The sequence below is a fragment of the Bos mutus genome, chromosome 20, assembly GCF_027580195.1.
Source record: "Bos mutus isolate GX-2022 chromosome 20, NWIPB_WYAK_1.1, whole genome shotgun sequence".
In the NCBI taxonomy this organism is placed as follows: domain Eukaryota; kingdom Metazoa; phylum Chordata; class Mammalia; order Artiodactyla; family Bovidae; genus Bos; species Bos mutus.
The window spans coordinates 55,823,797-55,851,587 of record NC_091636.1 but is presented as its reverse complement, the minus strand read 5'-3'; the positions used below and the strand labels follow the sequence as shown (position 1 = coordinate 55,851,587).

General features: G+C 43.2%; 1 protein-coding gene across 4 annotated transcripts in view; it reads left to right on the top strand.

Moving 5' to 3' along the window:
- BASP1 (brain abundant membrane attached signal protein 1) overlaps positions 1–27,791 on the top strand; it is an 89,502-nt gene that overhangs the window by 20,145 nt on the left and 41,566 nt on the right. The window contains exons 1-2 of one of the 4 annotated variants that reach the window (XM_070357691.1): positions 13,988–14,227; positions 20,542–20,615. The exons of 1 other annotated variant lie outside the window; for it this stretch is intronic. The gene's annotated coding sequence lies outside the window, so the exon portion shown is untranslated. Of the gene's footprint in view, positions 1–13,474; positions 13,495–13,987; positions 14,228–20,541; positions 20,616–27,791 lie in introns of those variants that run through there. 2 more of the 4 variants (XM_070357692.1, XM_070357690.1) reach the window with 2 other exon arrangements.

Sequence of the window (27,791 nt, the reverse complement as noted above, 5' to 3'; positions counted from 1 at the left end):
GCTCATCCCCTTTTTATTCTCCAAATCCAAATACCTCTTGCCCTCCCAAGGACTTAGCAACTATAATTAACCCCTCATTCATCTACATTATCAGTCTTTGTACATTCCCTTCAACACATACACATGCTCCAATAGCTGTCATTAAAAAAAAAAAAACAAACAACTTTCCTTTGTTCCAAATTCTCTCTAGCTAATGCTGCATTTCTCTGCTTCCCATCACAATAAAACTTCTCAAGGTTTTGTTTGTAGGCTTTGTGCCTACAAGGACCTCGCCGGCCTCTTTTATTACTAAATTCTCAGCACTCTGGCAGAGTTCCTGGCATTTAGTAGGTGCTTGGTAAATGTTTAGTTTACACATGAAATCATATTGCAAGAATGGCAACTCCCACCCAGCCCTGCTGCTGCTTCTAGAAAAGGCATTAGAAAGTGAAAATGTTAGTTGCTCAGTCATGTTCAACTCTGTATGACCCCATGGACTGTAGCCCACCAGGATCCTTTGTCCATGGAATTCTTCAGGCAAGAATATTGCAGTGGGTTGCCATTCCCTTCTCCAGGGGATCTTCCCAACCCAGGGATCGAACCTGGGTCTCCAGCAGTTCAGGCAGATTCTTTACTGTCTGAGCCACCAGGGAAGCCCTAGAAAAAGCACCAAGTTGATAAGAATTATGCTTAGCATTTGGAAAGATGCTTTAATCTATGGCTTCCCAATTTGTAAAGTGAGGGGATGGAATATGTTGGAGATGACAATTATATATCAGCCTTGCGGTAAGATCTAATTGACGGTGGCATCTTGGGTATAGTATAACAAAGAATTTTTTGCCCAGTAAAAGGATACTGTGGTTGATTGATATTGATTGATTAGCAGTGCCCAACCGGATGTGGAAGATGGTGTTGGCTGGGCATTCCTGGGTTACATGGCTTCCTTCAGCTCTAAATGTGAAGTGATTTGAAAAGACAGATTTCCAAAACATTGTCATTTCAACTGCATTTTAAATTTGAACTAGATTTAAACTTTTGAGCAGTTCTCAACATTTAATGATAGAGTAAGGTTTCAATTCAGACTCAAAATTATAAACTACAATCTCCAGGAATAAATCTAAGATGAATTGAAAGGGATCTACATCTATTTATTTAACTAGAATTCATCTGATATCCTATATCTTGAAAGAAAAGCATTTTATTGTATAGTAAAAATCTTCCTTTCAGAAAAATGTCCTGCACTGTCTGGTATTTATTATGTCTGTTATTTTATTTCCCTAGATGTGTTATCTTTTCTTCTAGTTGGCTGGCTTCATTTGGTTTTTTTTCCATTTTGCTTCTTTACAAGGAGATAATCCCAGGCTAGACTGATGAATATTTCAAGCTTTATTTCCCTTATGGGAATAATAAATGTGAAGTTAATGAGATTAAGATAAAAATGAACCCCAGAAGGGAGTGTAAGCCCCTTTTAATGAAGATCAGGATTAAATGCAAATTTTCATCACTTCATAGGTCACTCAGTCACTCATAAACGTTTCGAGTGGATAAAAAAACACCTGAATGGACATGGAGACTTAAAAGAATGGGTAGAGTTTATCTCAGTGTAAAGAAAAGATAGTGATTGGTGATTTTAGTGGGAGGAAATTATTAATGATGTATACCAGGGTTGGACAAACTGCTAATCTTGTGTCAAAGCTGACCTGTCAATGCGTTTTTGTAAATAAAGTTTTATTGGGCCACAGCCGTGTCCATTTGTCTTTATGGTCTGTGTGGCTGCTTTCTTTTGATATGGCAGAGTCCCAGTGGCAGACAGACCTCTCCTGGCTTGCAAAACCTAAAATATTTACTATTTTGGCCCTTTCTAGGAGGGCCTTCAGAGAAGGCAATGGCACCCCACTCCAGTACTCTTGCCTGGAAACTCCCATGGACGGAGGAGCCTGGTAGGCTGCAGTCCATGGGGTCGCTAAGAGTCGGACACAACTGAGCAACTTCACTTTCACTTTTCACTTTCACGCATTGGAGAAGGAAATGGCAACCCACTCCACTGTTTTTGCCTGGAGAATCCTAGGGACGGGGGAGCCTGGTGGGCTGCCGTCTATGGGGTCACACAGAGTCGGACACGACTGAAGTGACTTAGCAGTAGTAGGAGGAGGAGGAAGAGGGCCTTATAAGCTTCTCCATTAGATTATTTTTTAAAAACATTTAATATTTAAAGTAGTTTTAATATGCCTTTTAATTTACTTGCTTAGTTTTTCTGGCCACACCATGTAGCAGATCTTAATCCCTGAGCAGGGATTGAGTCCCTGCAGTGGAAGCATGGAGTCTTAACCTCTGGGACCACCAGGGAATTCCCTAGATTGTATATTTTTGAAGACAGGGATTCTAGGTTTAACTTCAGTTTTTAATTTACCTTTAAAAAAGTATCCACCCCTTTGAGATGATCAGTTAATAACTCTGGGAAACATCATATAGCATACACATTTCTGCAGTGGGTGGTATTTTCTAGTAGTAGTTACACATGTACTTTAGGCCAACCCTGTTTTTCTCAGCCCTCAGGGCTCTGTCCCGCTCCCCCATCTCTGCACTCTGCTAGGGCCTGCAGCGAGCCCCACTGGAAGGGTGTCCATCGCCAGACTCCCCCAGCAGCCCTTCAGGCAGACCTGAGGAGCCCTCCCTGGCCAAAACACAAGCCAGGTCTTAAATCTAAAAGAAGAAAAAGAAAACCTTAAAATACAAATGTTTTCTTATTATTTTTCAGTCAATACCATACTTGAGAAGTTGATTTTTGCACCTCAGCTTTTACTTAAGTCTGAAAGTGTGTTAGTTGCTCAGTTGTGTCCAGCTCTTTGTGACCCCCTGGGCTATAGCCTGGCAGGCTCCTCTGTCCGGGGGATTTCTCAGGCAAGAATACTGGAGTGGGTTGCCATTTCCTTCTCCAGAGAATCTTCCCAACCCAGGGATAGAACCCGGGTCTCCTGTGTTGCAGGCGGACTCTTTACCATCTGAGCCACCTTTACTCCAAAATATCTGGCATTTAGTAAGAAGCAGCCAAAGTGCAGGAGATGGAATTCCAGCTGAGCTATTTCAAATCCTAAAAGATGATGCTGTGAAACCACTGCACCCTATACGTCAGCAAATTTGGAAAACTCAGCAATGGCCACAGGACTGGAAAAGGTCAGCTTTCATTCCAATCCCAAAGAAAGGCAATGCCAAAGAATATTCAAACTACCACACAACCGCACTCATTGTACATGCTAACAAAGCAATGCTCAACATTCTCCAAGCTAGGCTTCAATAGTACGTGAACTGAGAACTTCCAGATGTTCAAGCTGGATTTAGAAAAGGCAGAGGAACCAGAGATTAAATTGCCAACATCTGTTGGATCATAGAAAAAGCAAGAGAAGTCCAGAAAAGCATCTACTTCTGCTTTATTGACTATGTCAAAGCCTTTGACTGTGTGGATCACAACAAACTGGAAAATTCTTCGAGATGGGAATACCAGACCACCTACCTGCCTCCTGAGAAAGGAGGTCAAGAAGTGACAGTTAGAACTGGACATGGGACAATGGACTGGTTTCAAATTGGGAAAGGAGTACCTCAAGGCTGTATACCCTGCTTATTTAACATATATGCAGAGTACATCATGTGAAATGCTGGGCTGGATGAAGCACAAGCTGGAATCAAGATTGCAGGGAGAAATATCAATAACCTCGGATATGCACATGACACACCCTTATGGCAGAAAGTGAAGAGGATCTAAAGAGCCTCTTGATGAAAGTGAAAGAGAGTGAAAAAGCTGGCTTAAAACTCAACATTTAAAAAACTAAGATCAAGGCATCTGGTCCCATCACTTCATGCAAATAGATGAGGAAACAGTGGAAACAGTGACAGACTTTATTTTCTTGGGCTCCAAAATCACTGCAGATGGTGACTGCAGCCATGAAATTAAAAGATGTTTGTTCCTTGGACGAAAAGCTATGACCAACCTAGACAGCATATTAAAAAGCAGAGACATTGCTTTGCCAACAAAGGTCCGTCTAGTCAAAGCTATGGTTTTTCCAGTAGTTATGTATGGGTGTGGAGAAGGCAATGGCACCCCACTCCAGTACTCTTGCCTGGAAAATCCTATGGACAGAGGAGCCTGGTAGGCTGCAGTGCATGGGGTCGCTAAGGGTCGGATACACTGAGCGACTTAACTTTCACTTTTCACTTTCATGCATTGGAGAAGGAAATGGCAACCCTTTTCTCCAGGCAATGTTCTTGCCTGGAGAATCCCAGGGACGGGGGAGCCTGGTGGGCTGCCGTCTATGGGGTTGCACAGAGTCGGACACGACTGAAGTGACTTAGCAGCATGTATGGATGTGAGAGTTGGACCATAAAGAAAGCTGAGTGCTGAAGAATTGATGCTTTTGAACTGTGGTGTTGGAGAAGACTCTTGAGAGTCCCTTGGACTGCAAGGAGATCAAACCAGTCCATTCTAAAGATCAGTCCTGAGTGTTCACTGGAAGGAGTGATGCTGAAGCTGAAACTCCCATAATTTGGCCACCTGATGCGAAGAACTGACTCACTGGAAAAGACCCTGATGCTGGGAAAGATTGAAGGCAGGAGGAGAAGGAGATGACAGAGGATGAGATAGTTGGATGGCATCACTGACTCAATGGACATGAGTTTGAGCGAGCTCTAGGAGTTGGTAAGGGACAGGGAAGCCTGGCGTGCTGCAGTCCATGGGGTCACAAATAGTGGGACATGACTGAGTGACTGAACTGAACTGAGCCAAAGGGGAGGGGTGAAGAGTTCCCGGATGGCCACCCCTTGGTTCCCTAGGAGCCTGGATTCCCAGGTTGAAAACTTCTGCCTAAGACTGAAAGGGAGAGGCAGCACCAGGGCGTGGGGACTGGAGTAGACACATGTTTTGAACCGACCTTGCTCCCACAGTGGACACTGTGCCCAGTGCCAGGAGACTCTCCCTGCTCCCTTCCCGTGCCCTCCACCCACATGGAGAATCTGTCTATGTGCTCCAGCCACAGTTGCTGGTCTGGACCTCATTATTTTTCCTTTTTTATAAAAATGTTTTCGCAGAATTATACTAATATGGTTTCTGCATTTGCATATTGATACAATAAATGGTCTCATGAGAAAACTGCTATATCTCCAGTAAAAGTCATTAATGAAAATTTTTCCTTTAAGAAATTTAGTATCTTTTACAGAAAGGGATATAGAGATACATTCTTCTTAAAGCTGATTGCTAGGAAGAGTTGTTCCTTCTGACACACTTGAAATGTTTTCCCTTATCAGAAAAATTAACAGTCCATGATATTTTGATTTTTTTCTCTCTTGGCTTCCAAGAAACTTAGAGCTAAATTCTTTGTGCAAACATAGCAACATACTTCAGGCCTTCCGTTATGGTTTTCTGAACCCTCCTGTCTTCCCTGATTCATTGCTTAAGTTTTGTTATTTTATCCCGTCCTCAAAGGTCATATTGGTGGGGCTACAAAATTAGCTTCCTTAGAATACATTTTCTGAGTATGTTTTATGAACTGGCTAAGAGTTTTACATTCATTTTCTCATATAATTTTCAGAACAGTCCAATGAAATTGGTAATTTTCCCATCTTCTGGAAGAAAAGACTAAGACTAAAAGACAAGAAAGATCGTAAGGCTGGGAAGTGAAGGCAAAGTTAGGATTTGATACCATTTATCACCTAAAAGCCAAGCTTGTCAACTCAATCACTGAGACGGACAATCTCTCCCAGCCATATTCTGGTGGGTTTCAACAGATGTCAAAGAGACCAGCTCTGTAAAAATGTAATCAATTTTCCCATTGAAAAAAAAAAGATTAAGAGGATGAACAATTACTAATAGCAGACTTTTATCCAAAGAATTGATATTAACCTTCTCACAAGAGACTGAGGCTGTGGCATCAAATGAAATCCAAGCAATGAATCAACACTGGGAAAACAGTCTAGTCTTGTCTGTAATTAATATGCACCTTAAAACCATTATAAAATGTTTTGGCATTGGAGCTCTGGAGAGGTAGGTTCTCTTAGGTTCTTCTGGTTGCAGCAAATTTGTTTAATCTTATTGGAGGACAAAACCATAGAAATCAGCATAGTGTCAATTTATGGGTCCTCTTTCTAGAAACTGAAATCGAGGAAATACTTTAAAAGATGAGAACCATGTGTTCAAAACTGTCACTGCAGCATTATTAGCAGAAAGGAGATAACTAGTCTTCAGTAGAAGATGAAATGCTCAGGTGATTTTGATTCAGCAACAATGCTGTGTACTAGAATTCACTGATACACTGAGGAAGACATAACAAACAACATTGTAAAGAAAACAGAGCTCTGTTTTGATCATGCAAATACAAAAACTAAGTTACTACATGGATGGAGTGGCAGGAACTAACTATAGACTAAAATCTTGTTCCTCCTATTAATGAAATCCCCATCTCAGAATCTGGGAGTGGGAGGCAGTTCTCTGCATTAGAACTGGACTGGATTAGGGCACCCCAGGGACCTCGGCCAGCAGCCGAAAGGAGAATGCCAAGGCTGCGGCCACATTCTTCATCCAAACCGAGCCACTAATTTAAAGGTGAAGAAGCAGAGAGATGCAAGAAGCAGTGGTGTGGTGTTAAAATACAGAGTGCCAGGAAAGCTGATGAGAAGGCAGTTTCCAAGTAGTGATTTCTTAGCCCAGGTCTCCCGAGCAGTGCACAAAATTATACATTGTGTTCCCAAAGTAATGAGAGGTCACTGCAAAAACAGTCATTCAATATAGAACTTTAGAACATGATATTAGAAAGCCGAGTAACCTTCTGCCCCACCTCTGAAACGACACCGACTCCCACTGAGATCTACAGTGAACAGTTTGGGCTGAAATCCTGTAGCTCTTGCCTGTGTATTTACGTATAGCATAATATAGGGACAGTAATACTTGCTACACCGTTCAGGAACTTACTTTAGGCACCTAAGAAGTTGTTTTTGACATCTTTCCTTGTGTTTGATTTTGATCACGAGTCTTTTAATTACTACGAGTCTTTTAATTACTACAATGAGATTGCTTTTCTTTTTTGTTCCAAGTCGTCCAGAAACGCTGATGCTTTAAGACAGGAACCACGCTTTCCTTGTGTGTCCAATTTCCTGGCCCATCACTCATTTTCACAGATGACTTTCGGGTCCCGTTAAAACTACTGATACAATAGCTGTTTTTGTGGTTGGTTGGTTTTTAGATATCCTCAACCATTTTTGCCACCTCTTGCTTGAATACATTTGCAATTTGGCTTTCTTATTTCTTACTATTTTGCTTTTCTGTTTGGGGAGGAATCATTCTTTCTGACATTACGTTGAACTTTGCTGAGTAGGAGATTTCTAGGCTTAAGAAGCAAGAGGGCTATGGTTTCTGTTTGGAAGTCTTGGGGAGTCTATTCAAAGAGCAGAGTTGGGGAGATGTTGGAATTTGACAATATTTGCACTTGGAAGAGTAGGCAAAGCAGCATCACTTTACTAATTTACAGCAAAAAAAGAAAAAAAGAAAAAAAAAGTGCATTCTCTGCCTTCTGCTTGGCAACTTACTTTGCACTTAAAACCAATTTATTTGGGGCACTATTTCTTGCATTGGAGTTAAAAGTAAAAATACCAGTGGGGTATTTGATCTGAGAGAGAAGCAGGTGGTAACAAGAAATGCGGCTGGTCTTAAGCTTCACAATACTTAATGTTGGAACCTCTATAGTCTCTTTTACTCAAAAGGGAAACCATATGAAAAAGTGTTCTACAACATTCTTTCTTTATGCCATTGTAAAGTCACTTGTTATTTGAAGAGCTTAATGGGTGATTATGGAGGAAGGGCAGCCAAAGAATTAAGGACTATTTCCCCAAGACTAAGGTCCCTCTGTTCTAATCCTCTGCTCTATGTCTGTAGAAACAGGTAAGCAGTGCTTGAAAAAAGCCCTCCCTGGTTAGGGAGGCAAACATCCTTTGATCACTGGCTTTATGTATTTTCTTTTATTTACTGTAAATAAATATATGTATAAGTATATGATTTACTGTAAAATCAATTTACAGTATCATGTTAGTTTCAAGTATACAGTATGCAGATTCAGTTATACACACACATACACATCCTTTTTCAAAGTCTTTTCCCTTATAGGTTATTACAAAATACTGAGTATAGTTCCCTGTGCTATATAGTAGGTCCTTGTTTATATAGGTCATATTTATAAACAGTAGTAGGTATCTGTTAATCCTAACCTCCTAATTTATCCTCCCCCGCTTTTCCCTTTGGGGCTTCCCTGGTGGCTCACATGGTAAAGACTCTGCCTGCAAATTGCAGGAGACCCAGGTTCAATCCCTGGGTGGGGAAGATCCCCCGGGGAAGGGAATCTTCCCTCACTCCAGTATTCTTGCCTGGAGATTTTAATGGACAGAGCAGCCTAGCAGGCCACAGTCCATGGGGTTGCAAAGAGTTGGACATGACTGAGTGACTAAACCTCCACCACCTTTCCCCTTTGGTAACCATAGGTTTGTTTTTGTCAACAAAAAAAGATGCGCAACTTGAGAGTTGCAAGTGAAGTTTTATTTGGGGCAAAATGAGGACTGCAGCCCGGGAGGCAGCACCTCAGACAGCTCTGAGAGACTGCTCTGAAGAGGTAGTGGGGGAAGGTCAATATATAAGGTTTTGGAGAAGGCCAAGTTCAGAACCATTAAGCACTCATTTTACAAAAGGTTTTCTGTTAGTAGTGAGGGTCTGATGTCACCATGAAGGGATTTAGTGCTTTTCTAGATTATAAGGAGATGCAAGGACTGAGATCGTAACACAAAAGTTAAAGTTGCTCAGTCATATCCGACTCTTTGTGACCCCATAAACTATACAGTCCATGGAATTCTCTAGGCCTCTCAGTATCTCTCAGATACTGGAGTGGGTAGCCATTCCCTTTTCCAGGGCATCTTCCCAACCCAAGGATCGAACCCAGGTCTCCCACATTGCAGGCAGACGCTTTACCCTCTGAGCAACCGGGGCAGTCCATCTCTGCAGAGGCAAATGGCAAATGCCCTTGCTGTTCAGTCATTGTCAATGCTCTTGGCAAGTGCCAATTTGTAGTTGACATTTTCTACATCTAGTTTTGTGTATTTGCTTCATAGAAAATGCTAGTGAGTAGATAAAGTGCTTTGGGATTTACAGGATAGGTGGGGAAATTCCTGTCTGTGAAAGGGAGGAGGGAGTTGGGAATGAGAACTATTCAGGTAGAGGATAAGATTTGTTTTTTATCCGTCTTTTATCTTGGGCAAAAATGTTCCCAGTGTGGTGCCAAGGCCAGGTTGCTCCTTGCATTTCAGGTCCACTGTTTCGTGGTAAACACACGTTGGCTCAGGTTTCCAGCTCTCCTCTTACAGGACATAAAGAGGAGCGTGAAACAGGGGACCAGGTAAGTTGTTTTCTTCCTTTTACTCAGCATGTAGGAATACAGTGAATTAAAAATCTTTGCTGTGGCTCTGAAAGTCACTGCCCAGATCTGTAATCTATCCAAGAAAGGTGGCGATGAAGGCGCTCAGGGCGCAATGCAGCCCCTGCTCAAAGGAAAATCTGTTAAGTCTTTGCACCTCCAGACCTGCTGCCTCTACTGACACCTTGAACCACAGCAAGAGACAGGTCCTCAGGCAGCACGTGCTCTTCAGAAAAATCAGGTGTTAAACCAGGGTTTCTCCACTTGCTGTTACTGACACTTAAGGATGAGCAACTGCCTGTTATGGGGCCGTTCTGTGTGCACTGTAGGAGGTTTAGCAGTAACCCTAATCTTTATCTATTAGTTACATTAGTTAAATCTAAAGATGCCTGATCTTAATCTATTAGTAGCACTTCCCCCCTTATGGGTTTCCCCCAAAGCCTGGAGATATTGCCACATGTCTTCTTGACTCAGAAGAACGCTTGCTTGAGAACCACTGACTGAAACAAAGTCCTTTCTGGGCTATGTGAAGGCTGTGATTGTAATAACGGCAGTGGAAGCTGCAGCGGGGGAGGTAGAAAGGGAGAAAGAGGAAGTAAATATGCACATGTCAACATTTTCCTTCGATTAAAAATTATTAATGTATTTAAGAAAGAAAAGCTATATGCTTCCATATGTAATATTGCCTGTCTAACCTTTAGCTTGCAGTTCATAGAAGAGATCTTGTGAACAAATTGCAGCAATTCAGTCTTTGCCCAATACTTAGCTGTCCTGCTGAATTGATCAAATTCTCTATAGAAGTCTCTGTGGGTTTGCATTAATTCAGTGGCCCTGAACAAGATCTAGTCAAAAAGATGTCAGGCAAAGGTGGCTAGGGGAACACTGCGGTGACATGACTGTGACCATGCTTCTGCTTCATTCATGTTGGTCCACAGGTATTATTTGGGGTTGTAATTCTCTTTTCACTGTTTAGGAGGAAAGGCTGGGGGACTGGGAAGGTGCTTGGCCTCGGTGGGTGATATGAGAGGTACTGAGAGGGGAGCTGTGGGTGAGCTTTGGCGGTGAGATGAGGTCTACATAATAATCTACCCTATATGTCTCAATAACAATAGATATGAAAAGCTGAACACATATTAAGGTTTTTGTAAGCCTACCCATTTAGATGACATGAGTCCATTTCATTGCAAGCAATTCTACAGCAAATCCTTTAGTAAAAATCAGTAGTTGCTGAATCATTTATCTTTTTGATGAATATTTCCATAATGCAGGTTATGCCTCACTGAAGCAAAATATGTAGGCAATTGAAAATGACAGTGAAATTCATTTTACATCCCAGGAAGTCTAGTTTTATTAAAAATTATTCACTCCTTTTAGAGAGTAAAGCAATTTTTATTTTCATGAATATAATGTTGAAAATTAATTACATTTGTCACAAACTGCACCTTTAACATCTACTTCCAAGTTAATTCGTCTATAATCTAAACAGCTAGTGGCATCCATAATAGTTTATGTTAACAATTTTCTGAACTCCAGAGCTTTAAATTGCTTAGTCATTAATTCCCTAAGTGTGGGTTAAAAAAAACAAACAACCTTTCAAGAGCATGCATCTTAAAAATGTAAGATGTTAGATGAACAACTAAAAATGAGACTAAAAACATCAGCAAATTGGATTTTATAATGTATTGGGATATAACAGATATAACGTGTTGGGTACGATATGGTGCATATCTACAAATTCTGGAAAAGCTTCCATTCTTAAGATTAATAGCACTATCAGCCAGTTACAGCATTATTTCATTAAAGAAGAATTCCTTTAAAAATCTTCTAAATAAACAAATCTGATGGAAGACCAAACTGAGGAGACCTGAAGTCTCATTGATGTAAGCTTTTGCCTCCCGTTTCTATGGTAACCTGTGATCTATATTCTAACCACACCTTTGAAAGGCTTGTTTTCTCCATCATGAAAATTTAGCTAGGAGCACTGCAAGTACCAAACATTAATTGTTAGGGTTTTTTTTTTTTTTTTAATTGAAAAAAGGAAAAGATATAAGATAACATCCAAAGACTTACCACGCAAACACAATAGGAACATATATTTACTTATTTGGGGATGAGTTTATATGACTGGAAGATCACAGGGATAAAAACTGAATGCTAAATGAAATAACTATGCAGATACCCTAACAAATATATTCAGTACATGTTACGAGCATAAAATTGTAAATGCTCATTTAATTGAATAGGGTTAAAACTTAAAGACTTGCTCATAACAGTTCAAAAAAAATGATAGGCCAGTAATTTTCAACCTGGAGGGATTTTTGCCTCCCAGGTGACATTTAGCAATGTCTGGAGACATTTTGGTTGTCACAAGTGGTGGTGGTGGGGGTGATACATGTGTGTGTTTCTGTGTGTGTTACTGGTAACTAGTAGATGGATAGAGGTCAATAATGATGATGAACAACCTACGTTACACTGGACACATCCACCCAATCCCCACCCCCATCAGAAAATTATCTGTCCAAAACAGGAGACTGAGAAACCCTACATCTAACTTCATAAATAATGTGCTGGAATGAGGGACATATACTGATCATAGAAAATTATTGAACATTTATGTTCAATCAAGTAAAATGCTTTCATTTGTAATTTTCTTCCCTGTTTTTGTACCATGTTTACTTCTTTGGCTCAGTGATAAAGAATTCTCCTACGAATACGGAAGCTGCAGATGTGGGTTCGATCCCTGGGTCAGGAAGATCCCCTAGGAGGAGGAAATGACAACCCAGTATTCTAGCCTGGAATATTCCGTGGACAGAGGAGCCTGGTAGGCTACAGTCCAAGGGTCAAAAAGAGCTGGACAGGACTCAGCGACTGAGCGCGCACACACACACATTGTTATTTCATTTAAACGGCAGACAAAAGAAAAAAATGAAAAAGAGCAAAATTCCCTTGCCCCTTTGGCTTTCATAGGTGAATATTTCCAGCTTTCACGCCTTCGTCTAATTTGGCGTGACCCGCATAAACTGTAAATATCAGTACAGTTGGGGAGCCTTGTTCCATTGCAAAACTTGGAGGCTTGTATGGGGCTGACACTGTCACCCAGCTTAATTTAAATACAGCAATTAAATTCTGGTAAGTTTTTTCCTTGTTAATCGGAAATGGACTTACCTTTTCCCACTTGAATGCAGATGCACTTGCCTTTGGCGTCTGCCTCCTTGTAACACATGGTTACACTGTGTCATTCCGGCTTTGGATACATTCCTATCCTCGAATCCTCGCCCAGGTCAAGAGGGCAGAACCATCCTGGAGAAGCAGGAGCAGCATACTTTGGTTTTCTTTGCTGCGATGTGGGCGAGCCGGAAAGCAATCCAGATACCACCAGAGGGCGCCCAAATGCCGCAAATGAAAGTTCCAAAGCCTCAGAAGGGTTTTGCAGGGAGGGTAAAATTGGCTTTTGTCTAATGAAAAGAGCTATACCGTTCTAAGCGATGTCGTGTTACGTTACTTTTCGCATTTGCTTCTTGCCAACAGATAAGCAAGGTGAGCATATATCCCCACCCTGGTGGTTATTTTGTATTCCTGTGATAAAGTGGCAGGCCCCCCCGGGACACCCCACACCCCGCAGTTGGCCACGGTTTTAACCTGTGCGTTTCTGAGCTTGCACTGTGCGGCTTGTCTCGGCTAACTCGCTCTTCCTGAGAACTGGTGCCTCCGTTAAGCACAGACATCAAAAAAACAAAAACAAAAACCCGACGGCTCCGTGCCTAGGGCTCTGGTCTTTCCTCCTTCTTCTCCCAAGTTCTGAGAGCATCCTCGCAGGGGCGACGCCGCGCGCCCAGCAGGCTGGACCTCCGCGCCGCGCTGGTCCAAAGCCGAACCCTGCCGGGGCGCAGCACACTCGGTGCACCCGGGCGCCGCCCAGGCGTGCCTGCCCTGGGAGACCACTGTCCACCCTCGGGCGTCGGTCCTCACGGCCCGAACGGAGCCACCAGGTCAACCCCTCCCCCGAACCTCACTGCCTGCCCGGGTATCAGAATTTCAGCCAGACATCGCGAGCGTTCGGATGGGATGCTGAGAAAGGGTAGGAAGGGGCAGGGGGCGTCAGGCACCACCTCGAGGCGGCCCCTCAAGGTCTGAGCGAGAGCCCGAGACCTTCTTACCCAACCGTTCCAAACAGAATAGACACAGAGAGAGAGGGGGGCGCAATGGAGAGCGAGAGAGTGTGTGTGTGTGTGTGTGTGCCCCAAACATCGCCGGCGCTGCGGGGGGAGGGGAGGCGACGGAGATGGGGGACCAGGGACTGGAGAGGAGTGGAGGGGAGGTGGATTGGGAGTGGGCTAGGAAGGAAGGAGGGGTCCGGGGATGGAGGGAAGGGGAGGGGGCGAGGAGGGGAACCAGCCCTTTGGAGAAGGGAGGTGGGGGTACCCGGGCGGGCGGGGCTGGGGGACCGCGGGGAGCAGACGGGAGGCGGGCGGGGCCCTGAGAGGGACGGGAAGGGAGGGGCGTGCGGGGGGCGGGGCGAGCGGGGGGCGGGCGGGCGCGCGGGGGGAGGGCGCAGGGCAGGAAGGGGAGGGGAGCGCGCGCGCGAGAAATGCAGAGGCTGCGGCGGCGGCGGCGAGGGCAGTAGCGGCAGCGGCGAGGGCGGCGGCGGCAGCAGCGCGACAGCTCGCTCCTCGCTCCGGGCTCCCCGCCGTCGAGCCGGGGAGAGAGCCTCCCGCCCAGCGGCCAGGCACCCGGCCGGACGACGCCCAGCGACCCGGGCCCCTACCGCGGCACCGCGTTCACCTAGGGGCGGCCACAGGCACCCAGACCCGGTAAGGAGGCGCGCCCCGGTGGCCCCCGCAGCCGCCGCGAACCCGGGGTGCCGGTCACCCCGGGGGCCTCCGTTTCCTTCTCCCCCCACCGCCACCCCCTCTCTTTCCTCCTCTGCACCCGCCCCACCCCCCCGAGGCCCTTTGTTCTCTCTCGGCGCCGCGGCCCGGGATGGGGGGTGTGGGGAGGGGGAGTGGTGCGGGGCCCCCGATTAGACGGCGCTGGTCGTGGGGGGTGGGGATCCCTTGGGGAGGGCTCCGTCGCGCCGGGGGGAACTGGGGAGATGGGGGGCGGCCCCCCGAGGTGGGTGGCTGCAGCTACTCGCAGGGTGGGGAGGGTGGGGAGGCTGGGGGCATGGGGGGGCTGGTGAGCCTGCTAAGCAGAGTCGGTGGTGGGTAGCGGGAGGAAAGCAGCTAGTGCAGCAGGAGATTGCCGAACGTGAAGCCTTTGCGGTGCACTGAGTCCCGAAGAGACGGTTTTGTGTCTGGTGGGAGAGGCTGTCACCCGCGCGGCTCATCGCCGGGAAGAAGGCGCTGGGTGCGGGGGTCGCAGCGGCAGAAGACGAAGGGTGGGGGTGGGGCGGGGCGGGAGTGTAAGGGGGAGAAGGGATACGGGGGGACGTGGTGTGATCAGAAGGAAGGAGGTGGCTTTTTGGTTCAGCAAATGGGTTTCCTTGGCCGCTGGGACTCCTGAATCTTGGCTTGGGGTGGGCGAGGAATGCGAGGTTCACACGACAACGTGCCTTCCGAAGCACCACTGAGCCCATCAGAGCCCCAGCCCCGGACGGGGCCGAGCTGCCTTGCCATTAACCTGTGGGCTCCATCTGAGCGTTTCCTTGTCTCCAGTACTCAGTTCGGAGAATGCGCTGGGCGCCTCCTCTGGCGGCCCTGGCCCGGAGGGTGTGAGCTTGAACCTGACAGCGCGCGGCCCTTCGCCGCCCAGCCCGGCCGGGAGCGAAGGTTTGGGGTTTAGTAGGTTTTGCCTAAAGCGCTAACACTGAAACCCGACGCCTAGCCCCTGTTCCCCCTTCTTCGCCCAATCGCCTCCTCCCTCCTTCCCCAAAGAATAAAAATTGCAGAATCCTTGGATCCGAGCGCACACACAATGCGTGGCTACAAACCGCATTCTTTTCATGAATATTCATCGAACGCTTGGCTGGGCTCCTTATCTGCTTCCTCAAGAGACATTTCCGCCTTGAAACGAACTCCGTGAACAGTCTTTGCCTGTGTAATTTTCACCCTGCTTAAAATAACGCAGCGCACATGGGTGCATTTTTTAGTACCTGGAACAGGATTGACAACCACGCCTCGGTCTGCCGCGAGGCCACTAGCATATCTGCGGCAGGTTAAAATCAAACACTGTCATAGAGGTGGTCTTCCTGCATTAGGGGTGTGGATCAGCCTCGCAGGGATTACAACCGGGGCTCACAGACCTCAGTACTGCGGGCAAAATGAATGAATCCGGACTGTAATTACCTATTCCTTTGTCTTGGCCTCGCGCATGCGCCGGAGAGCAGGGTGTGGAGGGCCCGGGCCGACCCATCTGATCCCTCCATCACCCACCCACCCACTCCCTTCCCAAGCCCAGGAACAAAGGCGTTTGCCCTAAATGTTGCGTGAAACCCTTGGATACAGATGACAGTTTCCCCCCACCCCGTGCGTGTATTTCTTCTCCTAGGCTATCTCATCTTTTGCCTTCTTAGCCATTTCAGTTGATGAAAAATAAGATTAGCCTTGATGCTGAGGGCAAACTGTGGGGTTTAATGTTTTTGTAACCGAACACTGCTCTTTTCCTTTTTCGTGCTGTTCATTGTTCTTTTTCCTGTAACATATCGCACTGCAGTGATGGTGGCCCTATTAATTTGCATCAGTTAACCGTTTGTCTGAAAGGTTTTTGCTGCTGGCCGTTTGATGAAGGGACATTGGTCTCAAAAATGACAGTGGTTCTTGCCCCTGGTGTCACTATGGGAAAAATTAAGACATTTGGCATTTCTTCAAACAAGAGGGCCTACAAAACCCAGAGATGAGAAAATGGTTACTTTGTCAGGATCCTAACGCTGTTTTCTTTTGATTCCTACCTCATTGTTTCATTAGGAAAATCCAAGAAGAACCCCATGGAGATGGAGACCACTGGTAGGGGAGGAAGAAGGCAGATGGGGCTGCTGGGGTGAAGATGGTCTATTAAGTTCTGAATTTTTCTTTTCCATATATATCGATATATGTGTCCATATATATATGGACATACACACACACATTTGATGGTTGATGACTGATTTTTCTTTCCAGTGATGCAGACTATGGCCTCTTTTTGGGCCAGTTTGTTCTACCAACTAAAAAGAGACTTAACTGTTGTGTATAAAAAGGAGCTAAATAATTATATTTTTGCCATGGTACATTACACTTGAAAGAATTTTATGTTTCAGTATTCTCAGTACACCCCGGTAAGACAACACGTGGCAGGAAAATGGAAATTATCTCTTTTGTTCCTGTTAATAAGACTTGATATTGATCAAGTTGAATGTATCAGCACCTTTATTTAATATGGAGGGTAGCCGCCTGCTACCCACTGTCCTCCATAGTATTGGGTGGATTTTTTAGGGTTTAGAGGGCTAGGGGTAGGTTTTTTTTCTTTAGGTTATGTTTTTGAGGAACAGATGAGTCGGAGTATAGATCACATGCAGTAACGAGTATATACCAATATGCCCCCAATTCGATGAGTCTCAGGTTTTTGAGCAAGACCATTTTTAAATTGAATTATAAATGATGGGTTACCTTATTTTTTTTACTCGGCTAGCTTTTTGGCAAGCTTTAGTAGGTGGAGAAAGGGAGCTGAGCCTTTTGACAAAATGCGCCAACAATGACCATATTATCAGTGGTGCCACTGGCGTATCTCTCCTTAACTGATGCACTTGCTCATTATGCAGGCGGAAGAGAACCTTTTCTCCCCACAGACCACCCTAATTTGAACATCTGATTTGAATGGAAGAGTCCTACAGGGCTCTGGCTCCTTATCTTTGGAGGCATCCGTTGCAATCTTCCTGGATTTACTAGAACAAACCATATTATAATCTAAGGTGTGACGTATTCTGTCTCATTAACTTTTGTCTTTAAAATTTTTTTCATATTAAGGACAATTTCAAACCATTTTCATTCCGCAATCAAGATAAGGGGAATATGAAAAACTTAGGAGATTTGGTCACTGTTAAATGGATGTCTGTAATATCCACTGTAATTTTGTAAAAAATTACCAAAATCCAAAACCATTTTTAAGGAAAGTAAGGTGTATACATATGTATACACACACACACACAATTTGTATATATATATATACTCATGTTACAAAATAAATTTTATTACTGATATGAAACAAAATAGTTGGTACAGAATATCATTTTATAGTGCTTCATGTTGGTCTTTGGAAAATAATCAGTTTTCTGTTTTTCTCAGTATGTATATAGAAAGGAGAGCCTAGCTAGTCTACTAAGATGCTCATTTCCAATTTTTACCAGTGTACCCCTGAAATAAATGGGTTGCATTGAGCATCTTAGCATGTTCATTTAGGTTCTTAAACATTCACATGAAAGCATTTTAAAAGCTGTAATAAACAAATGCTTATAGTAAACAGAAGATTTATAAAGTTGCTCTGCCTTATTTTTGTTATTGTTTGTAAAATTTTGTTTTGAAAATATTTAAAAAGAGGCCTGCTCACTATTGTTCATCAAAAGCAATTTATTTCCTTTGGTGTCTGATTCTGTTGAAAGAGATGTTCTGAATTGCTTAGGTCTTTATCTTTCTAATATGTAGTTTTAACCTACTACTTTATTTATATCCTCTATCAAAAGATTAACATCTTGAAGATTATTTTAGTTGGTAAACTGGAAGCCAGGTACTGTGGAGGTAAAACTGAGCTTGTATATGAGTTGAAGTTCTGGAGGTGGGTGGGGGGATGGGAGCAGAATCTGTTGTTTTATCAAGTTTTCTTAACGCATTGAATCCTTTCCATTTATTCTGACTCTTAAGACTTTGGGTAATACAATGCATTGGGAACTTTACTTTGCAGCTTAAGTCTGGTGGATTAGTATCAGGAAATAACCCAGGCTGTGAATAGCCAGAATGTTTTTTAGAGAGAAAATATTCTTGATAGGGGGGTTTCCTAGGGTGTAGTCGAAAGGAGAGTCAGTTTGAAAAATCTCTAGGCACTGGCTGGGCCACTTTGACCAAATTGCTTCAAACCGCTCTGAATTTCATTTTATCCAATTGTAAAACTGGAGTAATAATTCCTAATTTTAGGCTATAAAAAGGATCGCACATGTCTGAAAAGGGCGTAAGTACAGTGGCCGGCTCCTCGGGCCCCTCGCCCTCTCAGTCTGCATTTTCAACGTAGCCATCAGTGCGAATGACATCAGTAACTAATTTCTGTATACTGAGCTGTGTTTTTGTTCCATGCTGATTAAGACTTGAGGGTTTCAGTATATTCAGTCAGAAATAGGATATTTCAAACCTCATGGAGATACATATTTGAAATTCTATGAAACACCGTATGAGAGTTTGATCCCAAGTAGACTGAATGATGCCAGAATGGCCACCCTCACTGAATTTCCCACAGCTGCCTACATAACTCAAGAGATGGCATTTCAGTTCTTTTGAGAAAATACAGGGGTGGTCTTAAAACCACAGAAGTTCCCAACCTGCCCAAAGATTTTTGTTAAATCCATCCCCTCCCCTGCTATCAAGACAGACATCTAGGTAAGTGTCACGTAAGAAAAAAATGTCCAGTAAATCTTATCAGAAGTAAATGATAATCATCTAGATCTTACCAGTGGATAGTTAAATTGTAATTTTGAAAACACACAAGCCTAGGAAGCAAAGTGATTAAACGACATTCTCTTCTTTGTTCTGGAACTCAGAAATGGGATGACGTGGAAGCCGAGTCTCATAGTATATTTTTCTTCTTCTGCACCCTAAGGGTTTAAGGAACATTAAAAATCAGGCTTTCCAAAAGCAGTAGATGTTTTTGAACAAAAACAGGGAAAGCCAGAGTTTTTTTGACTAGCCAAGGAAGTCAGAGAGGGGAGGTGGTAATTGAGCATGCCTCGAAGTCTTGGAGTAAATTCCTGAAAGCTTTAGAGTCTTTGAAATGGAAGCCATCTGCAAGCACCACAGGGACCCAGGTCATAAGGACACATTTCAAGATTATAAGAAAATGGTGTTCAGTTGGGAAGGCCAAGTATTTCCACATTTCCTTCTTATCACTTAAGAGGCTTTCTAAACTTGTTTTTGGATTGATTTATTTTCTTAATCATTTTGAATGACTTAAGAATTTCGTTTCAGCCATTTACTAGCTGTGTGACCTTTGTCGAATTGTTTAACTTCTCTGTGCTTCAATTCTCATCTGTAAAATGAAGATTACAATATAGAGTTTCTGTAAAGATTAAGTAATCAGGGGAATGCCTCCCACATTCTGTGTACCTTTATAATACACACTCACTGTAGAGAGGTGAGCAGACCAGCTTTCTTTACTTCATCCTCTGTATCTATAGCTGTTTATATTCTTATTTCGAAGGTTATTATTGCAAGAAAGTCTGGTGGGGGTACCTTGGACAGGAGTTGGTAGAACATAGAAAGCTGGTTTAGAAAAGCCTCCAGATATAGCTCTGATACCTTGAACTTGTTGCCAAGACACTGTGCTAGTTTTAAAAGTCCAGAGTGGGTCCCCAGCCCCATATTGATTAGTATTACAATGAAAAACAATACTGTGAAAGTCTTTGAAACTTAAAGCCCCTGGTGACTTAAGTACTTTACCATACTTACAGACGCCTGTACTGCAGAAGACCCAGGTTTGACCCTGGGTCAGGAACATCCCCTGGAGAAGGAAATGGCAACCCACTCCAGTGGAGATTTTCAGAGAAAGGCTCTCTGTTTTGATCTGGACTCCACTGGATGACCTTAGGTGTAGACACAATTCATTCATAACCTGAAAAGACTTGGCTTTGTGGTGTCCTGAATCAAGATGTATTCATTAGCATCTGAAAGAAGTGTCTTAGTCATTAGTGCAAAGATTGGTAAAAACCAATTTAGATATTTAAAATACTGAGGACACTGTTCCACATCCCCACCACCCACACCAGAAGTAAAACCAAAGCTTGTCTTACTCAGAGATGTGAAGGTATTGTTACCTGTTGACAAAATCTCTGGAAATAATTATCCCCCCTGGCAACCTTAGTCACTGTGACAAAAAAAAAAAAAAAAAAAAAGGAAGTTCTTTGGCCTTCCAGATATTTGAGATGGTTCATCCTGGAATCACTTTGACTTTTCAGGCATTTAATTCAGGGATCTGCCTAAGTGATTCATCTTTGGCCTTCTGGACACTGGACTTTGCTGTTGAGTGAAGGTAAAGTCATTTTTCATTTTGGTTAAATTATTTTTCTAATAGTTTCTTTAAACAAGATTTTGAATCTTATGGAATCAGGAGGGAAATTAATTTATCTGTCAGGTATCCACTGTGGGAAAGCGGTTTTGGGTATGGTAAGTGTATCATAGATGAAGTTAAGGGATGAAATTGGACATCTATTGACTATTATGTGTCTTATGCTGTAATTGAAATTTATCCTCTCAAACAAATTGTAAGAGGCATTTTGCCTGTGAATAAATAACCAAAAAAAAAAAAAAAAAAAGGATTAAATAATGTACATAAGATCCTAGGGCTAACAGAAATTAATAGAATTTGGATCCATGTCTAATAGTCCTATTCTGCTGGCCAATGCTACTTTTTCCCGTAAGCCTTGGCTATTTTATCTCATGTAATATGGACACTTGGGATAAAATGGGTAATATATTGTAACACATTAACCTCTTCAATATTCATTTAGAGAGAGTTGTGCTAGGTTCTTCTCTGAAAAATTATCTTAGAAGAGATACACTGTCTAATAAATATTTAATCCATAAATGCATTTAGTGGCCTCTAGATTAGAAATGCTTCCTGTTGTGTGAATATAGGCTGATGTCTATAAGTCATCTCTCTTTCTGGGATGACGATGATGATAAAGGCTGCTTTTGAAGGACCATAGAAAAATGGCCTCGTTGCACTTCACAGGTGGAAATAATCACTCAAATGCCTTACCTGTAATTCTACTTTTGATATACTAATCAGAGACACTAGTCAGCCCTCTTCCAGCTCTGTAGTTGCCTAATTAGAAATAAACCAAGTCCTAAACTCGTGACCCCATTTTCACTCTACCTCCACGGAGGGTTCATTTACGGGTTCATTTACGCAAAGTTGGTGGCTGCGTTTAAATACTCTCCTAATTATCAATGCAACCTCAGTCTTTTGTAAATTCTTGCATCATCCTAACAGAAGGATTGTAAGCTCATCACTAAAACACTTCTTTTGGAACTCAGAGGACCTTAGAAATGTCAGTAGCTTAGTCGAGGTCCCATGAGCTGGTCAGTGGCCAAGTGGAAACCCAGGTTATTTCCCGCTAAAGCTCCATTCCTATCAACCCTCCTTTTGGTCTAATTGAGTCAAACTCTTACTATCTTCAGCTTAAAAAAAATTCCTTGCTTTCTTTGACTCTGATACCAGTTTTGGGGTTTTTTTTAAAGTCTTTATTGAATTTGTTAACAATATTACTTCTGTTTTTTTATGTTTTGGGTTTTTGACCCTTGAGGCATGTGGGATCTTAGTTCCCCAACCAGGGATGGAACCCACACCCTGAGCCTTGGAAGGGGGAGCCTTAACCACTGGACCACCAGGGAAGTCCCTGATACCAGGTTTTGACAATCCAGCCTGATCCTGTGTTCTCTCCAGCAGAGAACCAGTTCCGCCTTCTCGATAGCACCACTTGTGCTTCCTGCCTGCTGCTGCTTTTGCTACATGCCGTCTTCTCCGCTTTCTTCTTATTATAGGCGTGTGGTTTCCTTCAGATGCTAAAGAATTTATGGCATGCGTTAAAATAATTTCGCCCAGAAGACTAAATTTTTGTGTCGTATCTTTGTTTCTCTCCTAAAATAAACAAATGTTGCAGGGTTTGGAGCCTGCAGATGGAGGGTAGGAGTTTGAAAAGAAAGCCAGTTGGTTTTAGACTACTTTGGGGGCTGTGGAGTGAGCAGAGCAGTGAAGCATTGTGCCCTAGAAATGCTCCAGAATCTCTTGGAAGATCCAGTGTGCACAGTGCTGTAGAGATGGACATGAGTTTTTCTGTCCGTTCCTAGGGTTATCTGGACTTCCCAGTGGCACTAATGATAAAGAACTCACCTGCCAATGCAAAGTACATAGAAGACAGTGGGTTTGATCCCTGGGTCAGGAAGATCCCCCGGAGGAGGCATGACAACCCAGCCCAGTATTCTTACTTGGAGAATCCCATGGACAGAGGAGCCTGGTAGGCTACAGTCCATGGGGTTGCAAAGAGTCAGACGAAGCGAGTTAGCACACACAGACAGTCCGGTTTACTGGCTTGAGAGCTGCATGAAACATGAGGTTTGATCTTTTTTCTTTAGAATGATCAGAATGATCGTTTGTGGTATTTGGGATGATTTAGAGGATTTAAAAGGGCAGTAAGTTTCTGAAGTAGTCATTAAAATATGAAACTGAAGTACTTAAGTTGTTAAAACACTTGATAAAGCTTAATATTCAGATGTTTGAAATGAATTTTAGCAATGTAAACTGTGTGCATTTGTATTTGGAGAAACTATGATAAGTTTATTTTTAGATAAGAGAGTTCTAATTCATATTTAAAACAATCTATTTAGACATTTCAGTAAGTAGAGAATGAGTCTTAGATAAATTTATATTTTTTTCCCAGGGAACCCTGCAATAAACAAATGACTTTGCAATTTTGTTAATGCTTTTAAATTATCATAGTTTTACAGGTTCAGAAATGGACATATTTCTTAAATAAAGCCAAATTAAACCCCCTTTTTTTTAAGTTTATGAGGCAAAGGATATCAGAGAACAGCTTCTCCTGCTTAAGCTTTCTAAATTACAAGTGTCCTAGATTGCGTGGCCAACTAATTTTGAAAAGACCCACATCATTTACCTGATGGTGGCCATTCAAAACACCATTGCCAATAGATTAATACAATAGCCAAGTTAAACAGTAACAGGATCTACTTGGGGAAATAGTATATCAAAAGAGAAAGCAATAACAGCCATCTAGTGCCTGTGAGGACATCCAGATTTCCTTGGAATCACTGGATCTTCCCACAGTCCTGTTTTAAGCCTCTCTGAGCTTGTCTTGGAAACTATAGGGGCTGTAGAATGTTTGCTGACTCTGACCTTTATGAATATTCTCAGCTGTTTCAACATGGAATAAGAGCATCTGAGTTTGCTTTAGGCATGTTTAAGACTTGGGAAAAAGGAAAATCTAGAGAAATCAGTGACTTACAGATGGAGAGATTTGAGACGGCTTTCCTCCTTTATCCTGTATTCCATCCAGGAGGTAGATTATATGACCACTTGGGTATTCACTAAAGACTTGATTGATTAAATGAGGCGTTCAGGAATCTAATTTGCATGACTCATTTTCCTAAGGTAGGAAAAAAAGAGTTTCAATCAACAATTAAATGGTTACAGTAGCTCTTACAGAGTCTTGTGATCACCCAGCCTCAGTGAATACAATTGACCAGAGGTTATTAGGCACTAGAGTGTCTCAGTAGCCCTGGTCATCTTTTGTTGAGACTTCAAGCTTTGAATTCCCAGGGCTCACCCAGCTGGACTTCAGAAACCTGGTTCCAGAACTTCTACTATGTGGTTTTCAGACAAATAGTAACAAGTGTTTATAGCAATGGTCTCCCACAGAGAGCATTTGTAGCAATGGTCTCCCACAGGTTGTTAACACAAGGTTGATGGTTTCCCAGGTATGTGTTTCTACATGTGACTCACATCTAAGTATCACTCTTGTCCACTACCTAATCCAGTGGTTGACTAAGGAAAAGTCTCATTGAAAGTTTCATTGGTATAAGAGACAGAACCAGTAGCTCACTCCACTTAACCTCCACCCTTTCTGTTCTAACTGGCTTTGCTTCTGCCTTCCAGAGAGCTTAGCTTTCATTTCATTTATACTAAAGTCACCTGGGTGGGTGGGTCCGAGGTCCTCCTAGGAGAAGTCAACTGGCTACAATGCAGAGAAAAACAACTACATGATGGGATTATGACATATACTTTCACTAAGGTAAGAGAAGAATTTTTAAAAACTGAGTCTGAAGGTCACCAAGCTTCTCATGGCTCTGCCTCACCCAACCATGTTAATTGGTCCTTTCCTGCCTGAAAAATATCACATGGTTGTACTTTAAACTTTAATGTTGTCAGTAGTAATACATTCTATGGCTGTATCCTTATTTCCAGCAACAAATATTACCATATTAAGGGGAGACGTGGTGGTTCGAGGGATCAGTTGGCAAATTAGGGTTTGTCCCCAGTTACATTAGGATTTGTCCCCACACTGCCACCTTTAACTTGCCTTCTTTATGACCAAGAGTGACCGCTTGCACGTGTCTTTCCTGTTAGTGATCCCCGTTGCTAGGCATACTACTTAAGGAGTATTCTTTGTCATATCTGTAGTGAGATAGCCAAGGGTCCCAAATAAAGGGTAAAGAAGTCCAGAATGATGTCTGCAAAAAATGTTACTGCTGTTATAAGTGGAATGAAGAAAAGCTCAACCCAATAGAATTGAGCATGATTTCTGTTGAAAGAGGGTGTCATCTGGGACAGATAATATCTAAAAACCAGCCCCCTCAATTTCCTAAACCCTTAGGGTATTTAGATAGCATCATATAATAAAATTACTGTTAGCAGCACACAGCACGGCCAAGCAGCAAGCCCTGACATGTTAGTAGTTGTTCACATAGTTTACCCGGCAGAGAAAATATCTAACTGCTACAACAAATGTTTTAGATCGCTAACATGCACCGTGGTTAGTGTGAAGTGCAAGTTGGCTGTGGAAGAATTTCCATTGAATTCTGATTCTGATAACACATTTAACTACCACCCTAACTAAACCGTCCCATCTTGAGAGAGGGCGAGGCCTTTGGGAGTAATAGCATTTCTTACTAAATACTGAGGTTTGTGAAAATCCTTCTGAAAAGAAGGAAATGGCTATGCTTGAGGGAAGTTTCCACGGGGTATTTTTGCAGCTGTGTTTCTAGATGGAGAGAGGGGAACACCATTCCTTTCTGTTCCTGAGAGTGTCTGGATTCCCCTTGTGTGGGCAGGGTTTCTGGTAAGTACAATACAGGAAGCAAAACTGCATTGTTCTAGATCAGCAGTCGGTGACCTCGTTTCTAAGCCCCAACCCCCTCTATCTAGTGTTTTCAGGGGAGAAAAAGGAGCCTGGAGAGTGAGAGGAGGCAGGGGAGGGGCAGGAGAGGAGAGCTGGAGATACTCTCGTGTAACAGGAATTGCAGAGGCAGGACACTTCGTTCCTGGGTTCCTCAGCTAGGGCTGCCATGACAGACTCCCCGGCCTGGAGGCTACAGTGCCAAAGTCAAGGTGTTGCCCAGTTCAGCTTCCTCTTGTGACGTCTCGCCATGTCTTGCAGATGGCTGCCTTCTGGCTGTGTCCTCATTGGGTCTTCTGTCTGTGCCTGCACTGCTGGTCGCTGGTCTCTCTCTCTCTCTATGTCCTAATCTCTTTGTATAAGGACACACCAGTTCTATTGGATTTAGGCCTACCTCTGTGGCCTCATTTTCACCTAATTTACCTCTTAAGTTTTGAGCTGCAGGAAGTTAGAACTTCAGCATATGAATGGAAGCAGGGCACAGCTCATTTCATATTAGGAAAGGTGGTTTAGAGGAATATTCAAAGCCCCTATGCAAAGTGCCCCGTTCCCTGCCCTTAAGACAAAGGAGGTGGGGAGAATCAGCTGCCCTGGAGCCTCTGGTTTTGTTGTTGTTCAGTCACTAAGTCCGACTCTTTGTGACCTCATGGACTGCAGCACGCCAGGCTTCCCTGTGCTTCACCATCTCCCGGAGTTTTCTCAAACTCACGTCCACTGAGTCGGTGATGCCATCCAACCATCTCATTCTCTGTCATCCCCTTCTCCTCCCGCCTTCAATCTTTCCCAGCTCAGGGTCTTTTCCAGAGAGTCAGCTCTTCACATTAGGCGGCCAAAGTATTGGAGCTTCAGCATCAGTCCTTCCAGTGCCTGTGGTTTACTCCTTGCAAATCCATGTGAGGCAAGCCTGAGCAGTGTTCTCTTTTGAGGACATGAGATGCAGAGAAGTTAATTTCCCTGAGATTCACATCACTAGGAAAGGTAGAACCTATGTGGACTTCAAAGCCTGTTTCTATGGCTCCCTCAGGCTGGGGATGGCAAAGGGTGTGTGCAGGTACTATTCTCTCTGTTGGACTCAGGATAGATGTGGGATGAGGCCTCAGAATCCTTCTCAACACAGTGCTTTAGGCAGTTGCCACCAATCAATAGGCGTTAATTTGTGGTGAAGCCTGTTTTCATTCCAGCACTATATGATCATGCTTTTCCTCTGCATGAAGCCTTTTCCATTGGTTATCCATATTTCTAAATACAGCAAGGGAATAAAGGAAGAGAAGAGGATTTACATAGTCCAGGTCATGTAAAGGACACCTATTCTTGAATAAATTAAAACAGGTGTTCTGGGGGAGAAAAAGAAAAAAGGTAACTCCTACCAGCAGTGGCCTTGGTCAAGAGCCCTTCTTAATGTGGACGGAAGGGTTGACCAGATGTGTAAGCCAGTTTAAAATCCTGTACCAGCATCCATGCTTGTTGGTAGGGATTCAGACTCCAGAAGAATCTTACTGTGGGCAAGTTTTATTGGATGGATGGTTGAAGACATTAGAAGATACAGGTTTTAACAGAAAGCAAATGTGGAAAGAATGGTTGGAATTTTGACAGGTTTCTCTACAGTGGGACAGTAAGGGTAGGGAAGTTAGTGACAGGAGTCATATGAAATTTTTGATAACGAAAAAATCAGGGCTTATGAATTCTGGGGCCTTTCCAAGAAGTAAAACAAGTAGTGATACTGAAGGGACTCTTGAGGGGCATTCTCAACAAGCGTGGGTGTGACTGTGTCTTCACGTAACACTTTGGCGGCTCTTTTGCAAAAAGCACTTTACGACTTTTGAAAGTGCCCTTTCAAGTGATTCAATCATTGCCTTTCTGTTTCGAGCTGCAGGTCACGTCATGTTGTGTTAACTATAGCAATAAAAATATTACCTCACTAAGCCACAGTCTAATTGAATATAGTAATTCAATTTGATGAAGCTAGATGAACTACTGGCCCTAAACTAATTGAAAGTTGGTACTGTTTAATATCTTTTATAGAAATAATTGTCTTCATAAAACCTGCAATGTTACTGTAGAATTTTTTTAATTCTTTAATTTATGCAATATCTGTTTTTGAGCCGATGTCTGTAGTCTTCTTTCAGTGTTCAGTTTCTGGTCAATAGCACCTTCTTCCATTCATTCCAGAAAACGGGGATCATCCTGCAAACAAAAGTCTGGCATCTCCCTGGTCATTGCCCCTCATATCCGTCCATTCCTCTCTACACTAAGTTGTGAACCTTGTTGAAGTTTTTACCCCTCTCCTCGATTAC